Consider the following 23415-nt stretch of genomic DNA (forward strand, 5'->3'; position numbering starts at 1 on the left):
GATTCTGGACCATGTCCGGAGGACGTCTATATCAGGGTGGGAAGTGTGATTTAAAAAGCAACGGAGGGTGCATTCCAAAAAGTGCACATATGCATTTTCTCGCTTCTCAAAAGACTAAACCTTCATATATAATGTGTATTCACTATCAGAGCTCTTTGTGACACTGGCTCTGAGGTTCACTGCCGCTGTTTCCTTATAAAATAGATCTCAATCACAGTCCCCCGATCCCCAAGGTTTTAAGTCTGAGCAAGCAAACTAAACCCCCCTCCCAAGTCCTGAGTTCCCTTCCCTCTTGCTTGCTCAGAGTTCCTGTCTCACCCTCACTTTCTAGCTGCACCTACCAACAAGGGCTTTCTGATTTATCCTTGCAACTCTATTCCCATTCCTAGCTCTCAGGCTGAGTCCCAACCCAAGCGTTCTGAATCGGCCTGGACCACAACTTGAATGAAAGTTATGGTCTGTGGGAATTCAGTATTTGGTGTATCCTCAGTGTAGTTAGTGCGCCAAGCTTAATGTATAAGTGATCACCACTCAGCCAGTGTTTCAGTTTTTGTTTGGATCAATCAGTGGATTTATTGAACGGTACTCGTGGGGCAGGTAGGCGACTTGTGACGACACGTGCAAGACTCGTGCAGAACACTGTACTAAGCGCTTGGGAGAGTACAGTACAACTATAAACTGAGTTGATAGACATGGTCCCTTCCCACAACAAGCTTACATTCTAGACTTCTCTTCACAGTCAATTTCCTTTGCATTACATAAGAATGTTCCTGAAGATAGCCGTCTCACTGATAAAAGTTCGTGGGAGGCAGCGGAGCCAGTCCAGTGTTGGAGACTGCCTCACTAGATCAAAGCCCACATTTCCCCACTCTACTCACCATCCCATCTTCATCACCTGCGTACTCCTTTAATACTCACCCCAGCCCCACAGCACTTACGTATATATCCTTACACTCTATCTTTGCCCTATATGTAACTTATTTTTATGTCTGTCTCCCCCTGTAAGTAACTTGTGGGCAGGGATCATGTCTACCAACTTTATTGGACTGTACTCTCCCAAGTGCTTAGTACAGTGCCTTGCACACAGTTAAGCACTCAATTGATTAAAGCCCTAAACTGTTCAGTCTGATTGAAGGAGTCCAGGGGGTACTGGCATCATTCTCCTGAATATAAGCAGGAGTTTCTAAATGGCAAGAAGATTGTTTTCAAATTGAGGAGTTTCCAAGCATCCCTACTTTTGTTGTTGATTTCATCCATGGCCTAATGTTAAATTGAGTTCATTTTTCATGGGTGTATCAGCCCTGATGTGTGGGGTGATACAGAAGAAAGGGCCAATTAAAACACTCAAATCACCACCGTGTTGACCTCCCAAACTCTGTATGCTTGAATATACATATCTTCAAAATATAGAAGGAAGCACATTATGCCCTGCAAGCTATTTGGTTCAATAGCCCAATGTGACACTGAATTTATAACTTGTCTCCTTCTATAGAGGCCAACTGAGAACCAGCGAAACTGTTCCTGCTGTTGAAACAAGTCAGACACCGGCTTGGGACCCACTTCCCAAAGGCACAAAGTCAGAGTGTCAATCCATCGTGCTGCCCTTTCCCGCAGTCTAAATGTAAGTGTCTTCCTCAAATCCGAGCGCTGACATACAGACTAAATCTGAGCCACATGGACTCATAAACCCATTCGTACCAACAGAGTTTTATGAAGAATCAGTCCTGCAGGGCTGGTTAAGATACCAATGGGAGATAGAGTTCCAGAGGCCACACTTCATTTTTGGCACTGGGCATTTGACTATTAAAAGTACAGAGTTAGAAAATGAACTATTCCAGTGCAAAGAAAAAGCTAATGGAATCTTGTAGCTCTCAGTCATTTCTAGACTTTTCTCCTCCCTTTGATATATTATTGCTGGGGCAATTTTTTCTCAAGTTAACATTTTCTAAATAAATATTATGGGACTTCATTGAGGGAAGAATTCCTTTTGACTGAGTGAATTAGCATGGGGACAGAGCTAGAGATTTTGACATACAGCAGTGATTAATGAAATTCATATTATTGTAAATTAAATCCAATATACCTTTTATTTTTAAAAAAATCTCATAGCAGAATCTTTTCCAATCCATGATACCTCTCAGAGGAAGTAATAAAACATATCAAATTCATCCATAAATGTGGAACCTTGATGAAAATACAGATTGTACAGGTCCATTTCTGACAAGTAGACATTCTCTCATAGCATTTATAGTCATCTTACACTTTTAGCTATTGTCTGATCTAAAGTGTGAGCTTTGGAAGAATAATTCATTACACTGTTGCTTCATATGCTGCAATACAATGGTTTTCTTACAGCAGTTTAATTTGATTTGTGATTTGAAAGCATACAGCACTTATGTAGAATGAATAATTAAAATTCTTGAGATTTTTGAGCCCTTGGAGAGGGACATTCCTTTGTAACCTGAAAAGCAGAGCATCTGGTTTTTAGAAGAGTCATCTAAAGTGGAACCTCCCCACAAATACATCTAATAGCTTCCTTAAGGGCATCTCAGTTTACACGAGACCAGTGGAGTCAACATTAGTTATTTCCGTTTGGATTTTACTAACGGGGCAGAAGAAAGAGTTTAGAACTGTATTCCAAGCTCCTCTCCCCCAACCCACCATCCCCCAGCACGCTGGCAACTGAAAATATATAAGACTGCAGGCTTTGAACTGAGGACAAGTCTGAGAGCCAGTTGTGAACAGACATTGGAGGGACTTGTGCTTATAAAAGCAATGCAAAGTTTGGAATTGAATCCAAAGATACATCCTAATTGCTGCAAATAGAGACAGTCTCACTGTCTTTGTTTTCCTGGAACAAAATCTCAGCACCAAAGGCTTGGGAGGAGAACATGTAATAAAAATTACAATAATATTACATCAAACAAAATCCACCAACCTTGAATCCCTTTGTACTGAGGAGCGGGAGACTGCTTGTAAAGTCACTGAAAGGAAAGCAAATCTATCCTTTCTTAAATTTTAAAAAAATAACAACCCTGCACTCTTAAGTAAAGCCTCAGGGCATAAAGACAATTAGATCCTGAAGGATGTCCTAAAATACTACTAGTGGGTATTAACAAGGAAAACTTGTAAAAAAATAAAAACCCAAACAGCCTTGAACTCTTGGTGTTCAAAATACAATCAGTTTAGGGTAAGCTTTAGTCTTGACAGTTCTTGAAATTAAAATGAGCACTGACAATCATTTTAGACATAAGAATTTAGAGTGATTAAAAAGGAAGAAATAAATATTTTAACATACTTGTATATGTTGCTCAGTTGCTTTGGGCTTGACTTGTTATAGGCATTTCCATATGGTTTTAACTTCACTTGACTTATAAACTAAGGCCTTAAGTGAACACTGTAATACCATCTAAAAAGTGGGGGGAAAAATGATCTGGCAGAAAGACCCCACAGTATTGTAATATGAAAGCCTCATAATACACAGAACTGGCAGCTATAAATGCACAGTAATGCTAAAATGAAACTATATAGAGCATATTTTCCCATTTATTACTTTAGAATTGCCATTCCTACTTCCTTCTTCCATAGTGGCAAATGGTTTTCTTAGTCGTAGACTGGGGAAGACATCAGAAAAGTAACCAATAATTTTCATGGTCAAAAATATACTTTGGCCTTTTAAAATTATTGGTATTTACCAAAGCTCCAGTAATAGTAGGATTCTTAGTATTTATTGAGAGCCCATTTAGTAGAGTGCATTGTGCTAGTGGCTTGGGAAATAAAGAAAAAAACAGACATATTCCCTGCTCACAAAGAACTTATTCTTTAACTGGGGAGTCAAATATAAAAATATTTACAGCTAGAGTGGTCAAAATAAATTGATGAGCTAGAGAGACAAATAGATAGGAATGCCAAGGAAGTGTACATAAATTCCTGAATGCTAGCTAGATAGAATCAGAGATCCTCTTTTCTCAGTCCTCATTCAGGAAAGCATCATAGCCTAATGGATAGAGCATGGGCCTGGGAGTCATAAGGACCTGAGTTCTAATCTCAACTCTTCCACTTGTCTGCTGGGTGACCTTGGGCAAGTCACTTCACTTCTCTGTGCCTCAGTTACCACATCTGTAAAATGGGGATTAAGATTGTGAGCCCCATGTGGAGCTTTTATCTACCCCAGCGCTTAGAACAGTGCTTGACACCAGGTAAGCGTTTAACAAATACCTTTATTATTGTCGGTATTATTATTACTACTAATAATAGTAATCTTCCCTTTGTGGGGGAGAATGTGTCTCTTGAAATATGCTGACGGGATGGCACCTCACACATCAGGATTAATGAGCTACATCTGTAGCCCACAATATCCACAGAAAATATGCCGAACTGAAGTGTATCTGTTCTATTAATCAGGCACATACCGAAATGGACTTTTTTGTGGTTGTGCTGTATGTTGGAGATAAACAGACGAGGGAAACCACAGTTCAGTGTGGGAGCTGTTTGAAACATTGAAGAATGTGGATTTTTCTAATATTAAATTGTGGTAATAGAGAAGAATACTTGATGGCTGTGATTCTGAGTTTATAGACATGCACTATTGGCAGCTTTAGGTCAGAGTAGAACCCATCCCCTTTATTCTCCTTCATCAAACTGGCTAATGTAGATGCTTTACTTCTTATTACAGTGCCCCCCTCAAATCCACTATATAAGGCTGAATCGAAGGATTTATTACATAATAATAGCCAGCCCAAGGTGGGCACTCTAGCACCATCTTGGACCTGAAGTTTGACTAATGATGCTAGCAATTTTCTGGGCAAACCATTTAATCTCCTTCTGCCTTGCTGTATCCATCATTAAAAAGAGACGAGTGTTAGTTTAGAGTGAGTGCAGAGCACTGTACTAAGCACTTGGGGAAGAACAATGCAACAATAAACAGTGACAATCTGGTCAATTTACCCAGAAAGGTTATGTTGCAGTGAGGTCAGTGCTGCCTAACTGACTGTTTATTATTGGTGAGTCTGCCTTGATATTTTATTTTAAAAGTGGTTTGGAGATGACAAGAATATTGTTGGTAGTTGCAAGAGTATTTATTAAATGCGGTTCATAGAGCACTCTATAAAGCTCTGGTAAAGAATACACAGGAAGGAAATAGACACAGTCTCTTTCCCTCAGAGGGCTCACTCAGCCTTATAAACCTTTAATTTCATGTCTCATTTTCACCACACTTTGTCAGTCTCCCAAGAAACATAGTGGTTTTCTCTGTTTATCTGTGCTTCATTACATAGTATACCCCATAGGTAGCAAAATTAAGTGGCAGCATTAAGATCTGAGTTACCAAAGAAAATCTTTGATTGGGCGTGTGGTTTCCCTTGTGCAGGCTGGTTCATAACCTTAATCACCTTCAGGTTTACTGTCCACCCACTGTGCTGCAGAGGTGCTGTAAAACAAGTCTTGATATCGCCATATTTGCATATTTGCCTCCAAAGCCCAGTCATTTTACCAGTCAGTAGCTCCTGGATGACTGGCTGTCTTTTGCTGAAACTAACAGTCTCGTGAGCTAGAAGAGTTCCTCAGCGGGTTGGAAGCAGCATGGACTAGTGAATAGAGCACAGACCTAAGAGTCAGAAGGATCTGGGTTCTAACCCGGTTCCTCCCTTTGCCTGCTGTGTGACCTTGGGCTAGTCACTTAACTTTTCTGTGCCTCAGTTACCTCATCTGTAAAATGGGGAACAAAACTGTGAGCCCCTGTGGAAGATGGACTGTGTACAACCTGATTAGCTTGTACCTTCCCCAGCGCTTAGAACAGTACCTGGCACATAGTAAGTGCCTAACAAATACCATAAAAAAAGTATCTTCTGATACAATCTTCCAGGTCCTTCAAGCAAGGCAGAATAGATTAGAACTACACCTGCTTTACTGTCAGAGTCCTAGGGAATGGGTCAGACCAGAGCACTTGTGACTTAACTGACTCTACTGTTGTGGAGTAACCTGAGGGATTTGGTGAAGCCCACAAGGCAACCAAATTGTTTAGTAGCTGCTAGAATCAGTAAATCAGCCGCAACAAAGGGAGGAGACAGATGGGAGAGCAAAACACCCAGGCCTGAAAAAACGAAGTAGAGGAAGGAGGATTTTTAAAAGGCTCCCTGCCAGCCACCAAACACCTCTTCAGATAAAGCAGCGTGGCTCAGTGGAAAGAGCCTAGGCTTGGGAGTCAGAGGTCATGGGTTCGAATCCAGGATTTGCCTCTGGTCAGCTCTGTGACTGTGGACAAGTCACTTAACTTCTCTGTGCCTGTTACCTCATCTGTAAAATGGGCATTAACTGTTAACATCACGTGGGGCAACCTGATTAGCCTGTGTCTACCCCAGCGCTTAGAACAGTGATCTGCACATAGTAAGCGCTTAACAAATACCAACATTATTATTATTATAAAGTGGCTATCAGTGGAGACAGCAGTTAAACAAGTCCTTCCCCTTCTTGCAGCCAGGCTCAAACTTGGAAGTTGATTATTTCAGGAACTTTTATCATTGTGAAAAATAGCTCTTTTACATAAAATTCAGCTACCTTGCCTTGGAGAGGTCTACCGGTAAGAAAAGAATTGAAATTTGCATCCTTTTCTTCTCAGTAGCACTTCTTCCCCCAGGGATTGAGGCTCTTCCCAAGAGAATACCCATGCCGGAAAATCTCTGAGAGAATTTTACAGTCTCTCCGGACATTGTGGCTTAATGTGGTTTCTTTTTGTGAAACTTAACTAAAGAAACATAAAACCACCTAAGGTATGTTGGTTAAAAAGCTCTCCTGCTGAGTTCTCCCTCTACCTTTAATCTGTCTACCTCCATTAAAGATGAAATCTTCATCTACCTTTAATACATACCTGTCTAGGCATTTAACAAGAATTACAGAAATACAGCAGGAAAAAGAAATTGCTTGTTGGGGAGAATGTACAATGAGGATCGTCTCTCTAGGTAGGGGTTACAATTCCCTTTCTTTAATTCTTCCTCAGATTAACAGCACAGTGTTAAACTTTCCCTCCCTCTGTTCTGCCGGTCTGCCAGTCCCTAGGGATTGACCTGCATCCATCAAAGGTGACATCAGGGTCGAGAGTCGAGGGTCAAAAAAGGGGTTCAGAACCCTGAAATGCAGTTTATTCACCCATTGACTCAGTCCCTCACAAAGATTCCTGGGACAGATGGAGAGACTGGACTAGTGGTTCATTGCTTTAGAGTACAGTTCTTATCTGCAGAGTGCAAACCTTTCTGGCGTTAAAGCTGGTGTGAAAAGGGATTTTGCCGAATCAAAGCCCAAATTTTTCTTCCTCTCAGAAATTTGTCTGCAAAAATTGTACTTACCCTTTGCAGACCCAACTCCAGAAAGGAACTGATTGCCTCCTGCAGTTGAATGAACCACAGTTGCCATCTAGTGGTGGACAGAAACCTCACTACTGTGTATTTCTGAATCCCAGAATAGATGGGAATCCTGGCTCCGGAGGGGTCATATTCGACTCTAAACAAAAAGGAGTTCAAGTAGAGTAATCTCAGAGGTAAGGATCCATGATACGCCCTATCCTCATCTGCCGGTGATAACACTTCCACACCTAAAAATGGTGTTTCAGAAAAATCTATCATATTTGGAATATGCAATCATTGTTACAACTAGTTAATTATTATACTTATGGTATTTGTTAAGCGCTTGCTATGTGCCAAGCATTCTTTTAAGCGCTGAGGTAGATACATGGTAATCAGGTTGTCCCTCATGGGACTCTCAGTCTTAATCCCCATTTTACAGTTGAGGTAACTGAGGCACAGAGAAGTTAAGCAGCTTGCCCAAGGTTACACAGCTGTCAAGAGGCAGAGCAGAGATTAGAACCTAGGTCTCTTGGACTCCCAAGCCTGTGCTCTTTCCACTGACCCACGCTGCTTCTCCAAGGAGCTTCTAGTTCTGCAAGGATGATTCTTTTTCTCCACAAACATATAACGTTTATAAAAGTCATCTTTCAGAAGAGATACATAAAATAACTATTAAATATGTAAATAGTTAAGCTTCATATTTGCTAAGTACGATTTAAGATGCAAGCATTCATTTTACGGTATTACTCATTCTTCCTAAAGGCACTAATGCCCATTCACTTTCCGATAGTGACCCGTTCTTTCGGGCCAGGGATGGGTTTGAGAGGCACAGAACAGGTACAGCTCAGACAGTCCCTGTGGTAGTTTTCCAGCTGTCCAACTTCTCCCCTTTCTGAAGGAACTAAGACTAGGATCATTAGCCCACTGCAGACAGTCTCCTCACCAGCCTCAGACAGAGTGACTCTTCATCTGGTTTTTTACAGGGTTCCCTGGTTTTCAGCTGGCCCGTCCTCTGCCCGGGACCGCTACAGAACGAGATGCTGTAGCGTCCTTTTTTTAAATTTTGAGAGCTGAGCCTCTCTCCTCAGCAGCTCCCACCTTCCAGTTCTGTGGCTCTGACACAGCACTAGAGTACATAGAGACCTGGCAAGGGAATGCAGTGGTTCTAGAGGAAGTAGGAGGTTCAGGGATCCAAGGAGAAACACTCTAGAATCGGCCAAACTCAGGCTCACTTCTGCAAAATGGTGCCTGTGATGTCATCACATTGCACTAGGTGCCCAGCATAATGATATCACATGAGCTCCATCAATGGTCACCCTACCCTCAGATGGCCCTGAACGCTCCCTCTCTGTGGCTTTGGCATCTGTCCTTGAGGAGGTGCGACTCAGCATGCTGGCTGCGCATTTAATCCCCAGACTCTTGAAGGAGAGTACTTATTTAGATCGTGTATTCCAGTTGGATTGGACTTTCAGAATCATGAGAGCAGTTTTCCGAAACCGAGAACAGAGCCTGGCTCTTGGAACCGATGAACAGTGGGAGAGCAAGATGATCTTGTTTCAGGATGTATCCATGAGGGTGAGAGGAATTTCAGCATCCTGAGGTTGGAGATCAATGAAGCCATTTCCCTCTCTAAAATGAGATTCCAATAAGGAACCTAGAAGTTTATTCTCTCTACCCTTTAAAGAATTACAAGGTGAAAATCCATGGTTCAATTCCAAAGGAATGTTAAGTAGCAGCTTGAGATTTCTGCTCCCAAGTAAAAGCACGTTTCTATGGAAAAGGAAAAAAAAATGAGTCCAGATGAGCCAAAGATTATTTTACATGAGTCAGGCTGCTGTTGGGCAGTCAGTTTCCCTGAAGATTAGGGGGAGGAATGGTCAGAGCATCTCTGAGACGAAGGTAATGGAACGATATTCAGAGTGAGTCACTGAGAGGCCAATGACTTATCCAAAGTCACCCAGCAAAACGGAGGCAGAGAAGAGATTAGCTCACAGGCCCTCTGACTCACAGTCCAGGGCTCCTACGCTTGCAGTTGCTGTGATATTTGTTAAGCTCTTACTATGTGCTGAGCACTGTACTAAGCACTGGGGTAGTTACAAGAAAATCAGATTGAATACAGTCCCTGTCCCACATGGAGCTCACAGTCTCAATCCCCATTTTACAGATGAGCTGAGGCACAGAGAAGTGAAGTGACCAGCCCAAGGTCACACAGCAAATGGTGAAGCCGGGATTAGAACCTTCTTACTCCCAGTCCTGTGCCCTATCCAATACGCCATGCTGCTCCTTTTATTCATCCCTCCCTCAGCCCCACACCACTTATGTCTATATCAGTAATTTATTTAATCACATTAATGTCCGTCTTCCCCTCTAGACATGGGTAGGGATGCTGTTTACCAGCTCTGTTATATTGTACTCTGTCTCTCAAGTGCTTAGTACAGTGCTCTGCACACAGTGAGCACTTAGTAAATATAATTGATTGATTGATGATCCCACCACTGACCTCGATGTTGCCTTGTAGGGTGATTTGGAGCTAAACCCAAACATTAGAAAGTTCATCTTCAGCAGCAATTTAAACAAGAGCCCCTTTCTGCCTCACCTACTCCCTCTGGTATCACCACTTCTGCAGAGAAGTTTTGGGTAGGCGCAGAATCCAGCAGCTATTTACATTTGATGTGAGGTGGTAGCAGCTTACTTTGGGGGTTGTCTTTGTGACACTGTGTGACACTGGGCAAGATGCTTAACCTCTCTGAGCCTCAAAGCACATTACTCAAGAGCGTAATTCTGGTAAGAGCCAGGAATGTTTTATGAATTATTAGGTTTCCTATGCACTTTGACATGCTCGGCTAGAGGGCATTTCAGAAGGGCACTTCATCACTTCCTAGAGAGATAACCTTTTCCATCTCTCATATTTATGATATTATGATTTAGTGGGAAAGGTTCAGGGGGTAGAATTTCAACAGGACTAATAATAATGCTCTGACTTTATAAAGCTCTTTTATTCCCAAAGTGCTTTCACATTCCTTAGCTCATGTTTATCTTCACGGGATATATATGAGCTAAGGCAAGGCAGCTATTAGTATCTCCATTTTGCAAATGAAGACACTGGGCATAGAGAAGTTAAGAGACTTGCTCACAATCACACAAACAGGCTGAGACTAGAATCCGGTTCCGTCCTGTCGGGGTGGTGTCCCCCCGCGCCCCCCCCCCCCCGAAAGAGCACAAGAGCCTCTGACAAAGACCTTTTGAAAGGCAATCTGGCAGATTTAAAGGAACAGAGCACATCTTCCAAACCTGAGTCAGCAGCATAGAGAACCTGAACACCCAGAGTAAGGATGGAGCAATCCAGCGGGGCAACTTAAAACACCATCCCATTGTTTTAATGTGCCATTGGCTGATGTCCCAATAAATGGGGACAGTTGCCAAGGGCCCTGAACAGCTTTAGAGCAAAGAATTGCTGTAAGAGGCACTAGAATGATCACCAAGAAAACAATAGACTTTTACCAGCCATCATTTTCAGAAACAAATCTGGGATGATGAGCCCCTAAAATCTTGTCATTACAGTCCGTGATCCCTTTGATTTCCTTCCCAGTGGGCTTGGGGAAAGGAGTAGGAGGGGCTCAGGTGGGGGTGCTGAATTTTTCACGTCTTTTTTATTCCCCTAACCACCATTCCTTATCTTCATCTTCCCAGCATCCTTTGGGGTTTCTGTTCTCTAGCCAAGTATTCGCTGAGTGATTTGTGTTTTTCTGAAGATCTCCATATTCATAGTGGCTCACTGAAATGGCTTAATTGCTGCAATTGGCAAAAGTCCCCAGAAGGACTAAGGCAAGGATTTAAAAAATTATTCCTCATTTCCTAGCAAAGCTTCTTACCGAATGATACAATCCCCCACATCCCTTCTCCCAGCTGGCAAACTGACCTCATCCAGTATGCCTTCTTTATATTCAATTTTTTTCCATTTGGCCATCGCCATTCCCACCCCCAGCTCGCAGATCCCTCTTTCGGGAACATCAAAGCCACAGGGATTGATCTGGACCAAGGTAGGATGAGGCAGAGAGCGATGGCTGTCCCCTCTTAGCTAACCTCAATCTGGCTGAATTCCCCCCAGCTTGGTTGGTCCCGGAAGTGGAAGATGCAAGCCTGGGAATGGACTGGCAGCTGTGGAATAAGGGACCTCCAAAAAGGCCGGCATGGGGGTGGAGTGAAGTGTGTGGGTCTTCAGTTGTTGGGGGGAAGATTTGGGAATGGAGGAAAAACACAATGGGAGTTTGTGGTGGGTGGAGGGCAAGGAGGTGGGCTGGTAGGAAAGTTTAAAGAATGGATGAGAAGACAGGGTAGTTGAAGACAGGGGCATGAATGGGACAGGGGAGGTTGGGGCCTGGCCTAATCACCACCCAGGGATGCCAGTATGGACCAATCTGGAGTCACCTCCCTCTAAGAAATACATGTCACTGGAGAAATTGAGATTAGGCGGTTCGTCAGAATCAGATTCAGATCCCCAGATAGAAAGCAATTTTTCTTGAATCTAGATTGTAAACCCAGCCAGACTTTAAGGTCCTTGATGGCACAGAGTGTATTTACTAACTCTACTGACCTCTCCTAAGTACAAGGCTTGGCACACAGTAGGTGTTCAGTAAGCATTATTGATTGTTTGGGCCCAATAGTATTGATTGATTGTTTTGTCAGTGAAGACTAGATCCTGCGTGCAGTTTACCAGTGGGCTGAAGACATCCTCCCGAGCAAAGATTTAAATCTATCCTCATCAAGGTTTAGATGGGAATTAGTTTGGGTTAATGCAAAAAGCAGGGACCTGGAATTCAGGGGACCTGGGTGCAATCCCGGCTCTGCCATGTGCCTGCTTTGTGACCTTAGACAAGTCACTTCACTTCTCTGGGCCTCTGATTCCTCATTTGCAAAATGGGCATTCAATACTTTAGGCTGTGAGCCCCATATGGGTCAGGGACTGTGTCCAAAGTGATTATCTTGTTTCTACTCCAGTGCTTAGTACTGTGCTTGACACAAAGTAAAAGCTTAAAAATGCCATGATTATTGTCAGTATTTTATTATCATTATTATTATTATATTACTATCTAGTTCAGAAGATTTTACATAGAGGGCTGATTTGGATGTATCATTGGGAAAAATTCACTGCTAAAACAGCCAGAGAATGGGCCTAGTAACTTTGGAAAGTACAAAAAGGATGTCAGGCTGTTGGGCCAAAGTAATTCCATAATCATCCAACTAACCAGACTGTCAAAGCCATCTGACCTAGCTTACAGAAAGACTTTCTTCTCTCCATCTGCCTTACTAATCTTGATTTAGAGGATCAAATCAATGCAATCATGGAGAGCTCAGCAGCTCTATCGTTTGCTTCTACAAAGCAACAAGAGAAATTCCAAATATTTAAAATCCCAAAGATTTATTGCCTCAAGTCATGGCCTGACACTTGGCTGACAGACGGGGAGTGCGGGCAGCAAGGAAGCCTTCCCCTCAGGTATGAACCGGGTTGCCTGAAGGTGATATCCAAGCAAGTGAGTGATTTGAACCGAGAATTTTGCATTTCCTCTTCCAGCAATACTCAAGTCTTTTGAAGTCTGATCAGTTGATTTCTTTGAACGTTTCACATAAGCAAACTTCTGCAGGAAATGGGACCCAGATGCATGTTTTCTCAGGAGTTCCTTAGAAAGGAGCTGAAAAACAGTCAGACACCATCCTTTCCAGAGTTTGGCCTTCCTGATAGACTTTACGTCCAAGACTCATTGTTCAAAGTAGGCATAGTGTTCGATACCCCTATACAGAGACGTAGACAGGGTTCAGATAAATCTGGTAAGAAAAGCTGGTAGAATTTTTGGATTCATGTACAAAACAGGAGAGACTGGTGGGATAAGCAGTATGATGGGAAATGGACTTTGAATTTAATTGAAACCTCATTTTTAAAGGATACAGGGTTAACAGCATGGAAGATTGAGTCAGCTGAGTAACAGTGAGTTTTTTTCCACAATACTGAAAGTGCTTCACAGTTTGATCCCCTCATAATTCCTGGAAGCACTCAGATATAGGTAAAGTCCTCTTTATCTGAAGATGATTGCCTAAGACCCAGAGAGACCTCACAACAAGTCAATGACAGAGCTGCAGATTTTTCTATAGAACAGACATATTAAGAGGAGCAAAGATGTAGGCATCCCATCTCCCCATCATCTGACCACCTTGGCCAAGAAGATTTAACTTTTTAAAAAATGTATTTTGTTCCTACTTTACCTGACAACCCCAGTTAACTCTGCTCATGTTTTCTGACATGTCAGTATTTGCCACTGAAGAAAAGAAACATATATTCTCCCTTTCCCATCTACCAGAGCAATTGGTAAATCATCAGACCATGGTCCAGTAGATTCCCTAACGTAGAGGAAAAAAGAACACTTCAAAGCCCATTATAAATCCCACAAGGCAAAGGAAGCTCCACAGGTTATTTTGTGGCTCAAAATCACTTCTTCACTTCATTTGCCTTTCTTTTTTATTTTGTCACTTTATAATTACTCATTTCCCTCCCCCAGGATGTCCCTCTCTCAGGTGTCTTATGGGGGTATAAAATAGAAGAGTAAGATACTATAGCCAGGAGTGGAGGAAAGAAGTGGAAGGGTAATGGTGGCAAAGACTTGTGGATGTCCCACCAGCCTCTCACTGTATACCAAGCAGTGTGCTAAGTGCCAGGACAGAAACAATATGGGCAGATCAGCCACAGTCCCTGTCCCACATGGAGCTCACCACCTGAAAGGAAGGGAAAACAGGTAACAACCCCATTTTTACAAATGAGAAAACTGAGGCACAGAGAAGTTAAGTGATTTGTCCAAGGTCACACAGAAGGCAAGAGGCAGAGCCAGAATTAGAGTCCAGTTCTCCTGACTCTCAGGTCCTCACCCTTTCCACTCGGCCATGCTGCTTCTCTGATATCTTGCATTTAACATGGGTCTCATGTCAACCAGTCAACCAGTTTAATGATATGGAGCACCCTGCTTAGGGAAGGGGAAAGAAAAATCAAATCTCTAGCTTCTAAATTAATGGTACTAATCCTTCAACAGCATGTTGTCTCCTGGGATGGTCTTGCTGTCAGTCTTTTTGAGACAGAAGATGATAAAGAAGGCCCTAACGGAGTTGGATAAGATACAGAGAAGTGGGTGGAATAAGTTTCATGTGAAGTGTGGACTGAAAAGATTAAGACACCTTGGACTGGAAAGGAAAAGACTGAGAGACTGAGAGAAGATGTGATTACAGCTTACAAAATCTTGGAGAATGTGAATGGGGGTCAGCACAGTATTAGTTCTTCATTAAATTCCATACCACCACTGAAGCTTGAAAATGGCAAGTTCAGAACAAACAAAAGGAAAATCTGTATCATCCAGGGGATGGTGAACACATGGAATTCAATACTACTGGAAGTTGTGCAAACAGCAGATGTGATAAATTAATTGGGAATCACTGAGGAACTGGAGAGCCATAGGTATTAGAGGGAAAAGTCAGGGATGTCTGAAGACCCCAGAGCAGATAAATAAGTCTACAAATGACTGTTAGAGGGAAACATTAGTGATGTTAGGTGGTCCATTCCCAACCTTGAGGATGAATGCCAGGAAGGACAACCATCACATTCTCCCTCTTTACTGTCATTGTCAAAGATGAATGACTGGGCTAGATGGACCAGTGGTTGGATCCAATGTGGCCTTGCTTAGGGTCTTATTAACGAAATGGAAAATCTCTTGTTCAATCTCCACATTTGGTGCATATATCAGAAAACCACAGAATTTACAGTAGAGGCTCATTTCCCTTGTACCCCTCTTTCTATCTAATTTAGGAACTTACCTGCTTCTCCACACCCAGTCCTAGAATGTTGTGAGCGCAGTGGACATAGGGATTTCATTTAATACTTCACTTTGGCACAGAGACATTTCCACGTTGCTTCAGTCCAAAACTTGGAAAGTACAGAGGAAAAGTAGCCAGGAAAACTCTACAGCAATATTTGTGTAAACCCTCAAGTGTCCAGATTAAAACCTATACGCATTTGTCTTTTCTTCAGGAACAGCAATAACTCTAACCTGACAATATTTTTTAATACTCATGGTAACAGCTGGTGGACCCCATGTGTTTTTCTGGGGAAAAAAACACCAACCTTTATATACCTCCAATTTGCCCTTGCTGACCTGGCTCAGGTCTTGCAAGGATTAAGAGAAATTCTTTCATGTAGTCTCATTTCATTATGGTGAAGTTTTGTTCCAACCTAAATACATTGCAACACATCATCACTGCTTCAATTCAATTCAAAAAGTAAGTCAGAATAGAATAAATACCTCCTTAGAGTCTCTGTATCCCCTTACAGGAAAAAGACAAAGGAGGGAAGGTTTTAAATGAGCTAAGGCAGATATTTAAGGAAAGAGAGTTGAAAAAGAGAAAATTAGACAGATCTTTCAAACGAGGATATGAAGCCATAGAAGGAAAGCAGAGATTATATTAGCATGCAAAACCACTCACCAAGTGGCACTTGGGCAGTCTGGTAAATAATGAAAGGAATGACCTTTCCCCCTTTTTTATTATAGTACAAGGAGATTGCCGCCGGCTGACATACTCTTCACTGGAAATGCATGTGCTCTCAAGTGAAACTTCACTGAGGCCAAAAAAAAGTCCACTGGTCATAATTAAAATACAGAACCACTTAACTGATGTCATAGATAGAAGTTTATATGATGACTGGAAGGGTGAAATAAAATATTTCCATCTGAGTGTTCTCCACTTTACAAGCCAAGGACACTTGCTTCTCCTCTACTCGTCTTAAAAAAGGGACTGGAAGTGAGGTTTTATGAGATTCAACCAATTTAAATCATAGCAAACAAGGGGACTCTAAAAGAGCTGCAATGTTTTTATAGAGTCGCTACAGAGGAAGTTGTTCAGGCAGGAAAAATTAGTAGGTCTGAGGAGGCTTGGGGATGAATTCAGAGATGAGTGACCTATAATGTATTTGGGATGTTGGATATCAATGAGGACCATCTGTATCTCCAAATATTGATTGGCATCATTGTCAGGCACAGAATCTTGAGGTGGACAGACCACTCACGCCACCCAGAGTGGCCAACTGCCCATCAAATCGCACTAAAATTGGTCACATCCATAAAACCCTAAAAGATCATTGGCGAGTACCTTGGATGTGGAGTTTTTCGTGACTCTGGCTGGCTGCTCCTTCATGAACAGCTGCTACCCTCTTCTAAACCCAGGGAACGCCTCTGCTCCACTGCTTTTGATTCTTCTGTTAAAAAAAAGTTTAAACACCAGTAAATTTTATTCATGTTGTTTGTAAAGTTTTCTCAGCAATTGGCAATCCTGGTCCCACCCAACACGACAGCTCATTGTAGGCAGGGAATGTGTCAACAAACTTTGTTTTATTATACTCTCCCAAGTGCGTAGTACAGGACTTTGCACAGAGTAAGCACTCAATATCTATGATTGATCCACTGTGAAGTAACATAGCCTAGTGGAAAGAACACAGGCCTAGGAGTCAGAAGTCCTGGATTCTAATCCTGCCTCTGCCATGTCTGCTGTGTGATCATGGGCAAGTCACTTAACTTTTCTGTGCCTCAGTTCCCTGAACTGTAAAATGGAGATTTAATACCTGTTCTCCCCCCTACTTAGTCTGTGAGGCCCACATGGGACCTGGTTGCCTTGCATCTACCCCAGTGCTTAGGACAGAGCTTGGCACTGGGAATTAAGACTGTGAGTCTGCTGTGGGCTAGGGACTCAGTCCAACCTGATTAGGTTGCATCCCCCTGACCCCAGAGCTTAGTACAGTGTTTGGCACTTAGTAAGCGCTTAACAAGTATCACAAATATCACAATATCAAATATCACAAACAAATATCACAATAACCATTATTACTATCATTATTATTATTATTTCTTTCACTTTCCACCCAAGCCCATTGCAGTTTCTCAGTTAAGCTTGGATCCAGGATCCAGAAGTGGAGTGTCCCAGGACCCTCGTTTAAAAACAAAGCCCTGATAGTTCCTGATATGTTAACACCAGGTTAATTCCCGATCCCACTGAGGAAAAGGCTGAGATGGTTAGCTACATGGCCCAGCCTACAGGAACCCTTTTTGTTCTGGCAGATTTTTATTTTGTTTACTCCAGTAGATGAATATTTAGAAGGGAAAGGAATGATTATTTCCTTGTCTTTTAGAGGCTCTGGAGCAGCTTTCATAATGAGAATAACAAATTCTCAATGAGCTTTTTGATGTTTTCTTTTTACGAAATTAAACTACATTCTGGGTGTCATGTGTTTCTTTTGTTTCTTGGATTCATTCTCGAGTTCAGGAGGTAATTATTTCTGAAGATTACAAAGTTCTCGGAAAGAAAGAATAGAAAGTGCTGAATCTCTGCAGGAAGTGGGAGCCCGGTTTCCTCACACTTCTTGATTATTTTTTTTATTGGTATTTGTTAGGCACTTTGTGCCAGACCGCTGTTCTAAGCACTGGGATAGGTATGGACTAATCAGATTGGACATAGTACATGTCCTGCAAGGAGCTCACAGTCTTAATCTCCATTTTACAGATGAGGTAATTGAGGCACAGAGAAGTTAAGTGACTTTCCCCAGATCACACAGCAGACAAGTGACGGGGCCAGGAGTAGACCCCAGGTCCTCCATTTTCCAGGCCTGTGTTCTGTCCACCAGACCTCGCCTCTTCTCGTGTGCCACACTGTCCCTCATTAGGAATTTCTGCCACTGGGTACTCTATCTGGTGAAACATTTCACTGGAGTACCCAGTGGCAGTAATTCCTAAGTTTCTCAGGAACAGGATCACCTGTTGACTCATGGATGGACCTTGAGATTTTCGAGAAAACTGACAGGGTTTGAGTTCTCATTTTTACTCGGTCCAGCTCTCCCCATCTGCACAAAGGTCAGCTACAACCAGTGAGGGAGAAACATTCCTCCCTGAGCACGCAAGCACACACAAGTCTCCACATAGGCTCTGCAGCCACACATCCCCTTGGCTAGCTCTGGTAAAAGGGGGCAAGGCCTGGGGCCGAGCAGAGACTGGGCAGTGGTCCCCATGCCCGTGCCAATGGAAAGCAAATAATCTCAGCTAATTGAGAGGCAGCTTAGAAAGACCACGAGCCTGAGAGTCAGGAGACCTGGATTCGATTTCCGGATCCTTCACTTGTCTGCTGTGTGACCTTGGGCAAATCACTTTATTTCTCTGTGCCTCAGGTTCCTCATCTGTAAAATGGGATTTAATCAATAAATCAGTGGTATTTATTAAACACTGACTATGTGCAGGGCACTGTACTAAGCACTTGGGAGAGTACAATACCCCAGATTGGCAGTTACGTTCTCTGCACATAACAAACTTACAACCTAGAAGTTTAAGTACCTGTTCTCCTTCCTACTGAGACTGTGAACCCCACGCAGGTCAGGGATATGTCCGATCAGATTATCTTGTATTTATCACAATGGTTAGTAGAGCGCTTGATGAATCCCACCGAAAAAAAAATAATAACCACCCCCAAAAATCACATCTTGTCACGTTTCCATGATAACCATCATGGTGCCTACTGCAAGTGATCAGAGCAATATGCCAGTACCTAATCTCAATTTCTAACTGTCCCAAGGGGGTAAGCCCCCCTCCCAGAATCCCACAAGCAGTACAGAAAGAATCTTGAGCCTGGATCTCACAGTTTTCAACTCTTTGCCTCTCACATGAAGTGATTCAGCCTTGAAAGAAACATTAGGCTCCATGAGGTGGGTGGGCGGGGAATAGAGACATGACATAGTGAGTTAAAATGGGAATAAAATAAAACAGAAGGAAGAAGCCAAAAACCAATTGTGATCCACACCGAGCAGGAATGCTATCATAATAACCAATTCCTAATCTGTTTGCTATTAGGGCGTGGAATCAGATCTGAATCTGTCTCTTGGAAGTCAGATCCCTTTCTGGAATTTGAAGCACCCACAGGCTCCCTTGTTCCTATTTATAATAGAAATACCCTTCCAATAGAAACTTGTCTGAAAGACTGCAAGTTTGTCTTCTAACAATATTTCCCAGACATTTTTTATCATTAGCAAAGCTCTTTTGGGATGGATATCTGAGTTTCTGAATAGCGGTAATGATAGGCAAGATAAAAATCAAATAAAAATCACTCCAAGATCAAAGGAGGTTGTGAAACACCAGGAAGAGGTTGGAGGGGGAGAGAGGTCTAAGGAAAAAGGTTTCAGGGCCCATTTCACATCAGGAGGAGAGTAGTCTGTTGCTAGCATATCATTGGTCATTTTCCAGCAAAGTTGCTGGAGAGAATGTCAAAATGAGGCTGCGTCCCATGAAATAGGAATGTGGTACATCTGACTTTCCAACTTCATATTCCTGAGCTTTGGAATCTTGCTCCCACCCCTGTGGCCTGAACTCATCCCATTTTATGTGAGGAGAGACAGCATTTGGGCCAGCTTTTGGAGCCATCCATTTCTTCTGGATTAATGGCACTTGGTTTTCTGAATAAAGGAGTTGGGGGCAGGGGGTGAGTGGACCTCCAACAGTACCAGAATAAGGGCTAGCCAAACAGCTTTGAGTTAGTCATAGAGTAACAGAGTCAAGTAAATCATCAGTCCATTTGAGACCCTAACATAGAGGAAAAAAAGGAAATTTCAAAGCCCATTATGAAGTTCCACAAGATCGCTGCCTTTTTTCTCAAAGGGGAGAACACCTAAAGCAATAGAAACTTGGCCATATCAAACAGGAAACTGCAAATCACACATGGTTACTCTGCCTTAAGGTCCCACTAGTGTGCAGTCTCCAGAGGTGTCTAACACCATGTAGGTCAGTGTTGGATCCCTTAAATGGTGGGAAGAGGAAGGAGGAGAACATCTTCAGAGCAGAACTGGAGAATAAGAACCAACACCCGGAACTTGTGCTGTTTCCCCTGGGCTCCGGATTCACAGGGAAGGCAGAGGCTTAAGGGTCAGACTCGTCCAAATAGAGTTGGGGCAGCAGGGGAAGAAATCGCTATCCTCTCTCAAGTTCTTGATTTCTTCCCCAAAAAACAAGTTTTGTGGAAGAAGATCCCCTCCAGATTCTTTGAACCAAGTCTTTTCATTATCAGATCCGTTACTCCCTTGGTGGTTACTCCAAAGACCAGGGCTAATTAATTTAAAATGTTGGTATTTGTTCAGTGCTATGCACCAAGCACTGTGCTAAATGCTGGAAGTGCTACCATGAGTTGGAGAGCACTCCAGAAAAGAGGGTTAATAATTGTTGCAGAATCTTAAAAGGTCTTTCATTTTTTAATGGATTTTGTCAGTGGCATTAGAGGAATTTTTCTTAATGCATGGGCTTTGTAGGACGTCACACCCATTCGAAAAATAAAATCTCACACATTCCCAGCTTCCTTGGTTGGCTAAATCCCCATGAACTGATGCTTCAGGCCTAATTCTTTGACCTTTATACTCCTTGCTCCCATCACAACCCTCCCCCACTTGTTTGAAAAAAGGTTCAATGGATCAACTGTGAAAACCTTAGCATTTTTTCACTGACAGGACCTCCATCTGTGGTTTCACTCCTTTTTCAGGTTTATTTGTGTTGTATGGGCAGAATGCAATGCAATGCAATTACAGTGCAAGGTAATAATCTTGCCGCAGCTGAGATTTGAAGAGAGGCATGCTTTGTAGTTGCCTCCATCCTCTTGCTAATAACACACCAAAAATCATTTCAGGAATGAAAATTTCCATGCCTGGGTCTAACTAAAAAGCTTTTTTTATTTCCTATTATTGTATTTGTGGAAAGGTTCATCCAAATAGATTCCGCTGAGCTGAAGCCATGTGTGGTGCCAGTGAGAAAAAAAAAAAACTACCTGTTTTCATTGATCAAAAATATGGTCAAGATGTTTTTCTGCTTTTGTGGAACTCCAAAATAGCTTAAGTTAAATAACCTGGAGTTGGCAGGTCACTGGCCCTAAGTGAGGGAGAAGTGAAAGGGGGCCAACTTGAACTACAGTCAGTTAATCATTTTCCCAAGCTATGATGGCTTGAATTAACAAGTTTTGTTCATGTGAAGTAGGCACTTCACTACTTGATTTGCAGCGTGGAGTCATTTAAGGTTACCAGACTCAAAAAAACCAGTTGAAATAATTGCATTACTCGGTCCTCAACTGAAGAACCTTTCTTCTTTACATGCTTTTCTGTTTATTAAAACAAGTATCAAAATGAGGGGCCTTCCAACTCTTGGTTACAGTTAAGGGTAAGGTGGTGAGGTATTGGTGGAGTCCAGGAGCAAGGAGTGGGACCAACTAGGGCAAAGACTCAAATTAAGGACAGGACAGACCAAGATGGGCAGGCAGGAGCTAAACGAAACAGGATGGTCAGCATGGCCTAGGGGAAAGAGCAAAGGTCTGGGAGTCAGTAGACCTGGGTTTGAGTTCTGTCGCTTTTACTTTCGTGCTACGTGATCTTGGGCAAGTCCCTTCACTTCTCTGTGCCTCGGGTTCCTCATCTGTGTAGTGGAGTTAAAATTTTTGTTCTCCCTCCCCCTGTGACTGTAAGTTACACATGGGACAGGAACTGTGTCTGCTCTGATAGTATTTAATCTAAATCCCGGTGCTTAGCCCAGTATGTGGCACCTAGTAAGCATTTAACAAATACCACAGTAATTATTACTATTATTGGAGCAGGAGAAAGGTCCTTCCTGGTCCCGGATACCCTGACCCAGCCTCATCCAACCCAGCCCTGGCCTGAGTGAAGTATCCAGCCAAAACTTTCTTGGCATCTCCAGGCCCAAGCTGGACCAGCATAAGCCTGGGCGGCCAGTGAAAATGACGGGGATCCCTCAGCCTGGAAGGCTGCCGGGCCTGAGAGGGGCACATCATAGAGGGCTGGGGGCAGACAACATGGCATAGTGGATAGAGTACGGGCCTGGGAGTCAGAAAGTCATGGGTTCTAATTCTGGCTCAGTCATTTGTCTGCTGTGTGACCTTAGGCAAGTCACTTCACTTCTCCGTGTCTCAGTTACTTCACCTGTAAAATGGGGATTGAGACTGTGAGCATCCCGTGGGGGGCTCCGATTTGCTTGTATACACCCCGGCACTTAGTACAGAGCCTGGCACATAGTGCTTAACAAACACCAGAATTATTATTATCATTAGTATTATTATTAATAATAATAATAATAATGTTGGTATTTGTTAAGCGCTTACTATGTGCCGGCACTGTTCTAAGCGCTGGGGTAGACACAGGGGAATCAGGATGTCCCACGTGGGGCTCACAGTCTTAATCCCCATTTTACAGATGAGGTAACTGAGGCACAGAGAAGTTAAGTGACTTGCCCATGGTCACACAGCTGACAAGTGGCAGAGCTGGATTTGAACTACATGGGTTAAAAACCCTCCCCCAGTGCAGTGTCACCCCCAAAGTGAGGCCTGGTACACTTGGAATTTTGTCCCCAGAATGCCTCTATAGTCCTGCCACAACCACCCTAACTCCAGATTTGAGCCAGCGGAAGTCTTCAGGTGGACCACTTCACCTTATCCCGCCCCGGTGGATTCAGCCTTGTGCACGCCTCACCAGGCCTCACAGACTCAGGCCTGCGACCACTGACGGACCCCGGACAGGCTCCAGCCGACACTGGGAAAGGAGGTGCAAGAGGCTGGACTAGCCACACACTGCACATCCGGCTTGCCAGATCTGATGGCCGATTATATAAACTTGGCTAATACAATAATGAGGTCAGGGCTGGAGCCTTTGCCTTTTTTCTCGAAGGGGAGAACTCTTAAAGCAATTGAAACCTGGCCATATCACACAGGATTTCTTACTTTTCTTGGGAAGGGTAACCTTTGAAAATTTCCCTGTTTATGAAATGCTCATCATGTGTGATTTGGCCAAATGATTGTTACTATAGGAATCGTAACATCAGTGTTCGCCGGATGGCTTTGGCTGGAGTGATGGACTCTTCGGGTTTCAGGAATGTAGTCTTAGATTGAATATTATTTTATTCACAGGGTAGTAGTAAATCTCCCATTCTGGATTGGTTTTTGATGAGGGTGAAAATGACTCCTGCGCAGGAAA

General features: G+C 42.9%; 1 protein-coding gene across 1 annotated transcript in view; it reads left to right on the plus strand.

The window, feature by feature from the left end:
* COL8A1 (collagen type VIII alpha 1 chain) overlaps positions 1–23415 on the plus strand; it is a 96833-nt gene that overhangs the window by 59947 nt on the left and 13471 nt on the right. Inside the window, 1 exon segment of the mRNA XM_039914523.1 lies at positions 1493–1621. The gene's annotated coding sequence lies outside the window, so the exon portion shown is untranslated.

Source organism: Ornithorhynchus anatinus, chromosome 17, assembly GCF_004115215.2.
Source record: "Ornithorhynchus anatinus isolate Pmale09 chromosome 17, mOrnAna1.pri.v4, whole genome shotgun sequence".
NCBI classification, from domain to species: Eukaryota; Metazoa; Chordata; class Mammalia; order Monotremata; family Ornithorhynchidae; genus Ornithorhynchus; species Ornithorhynchus anatinus.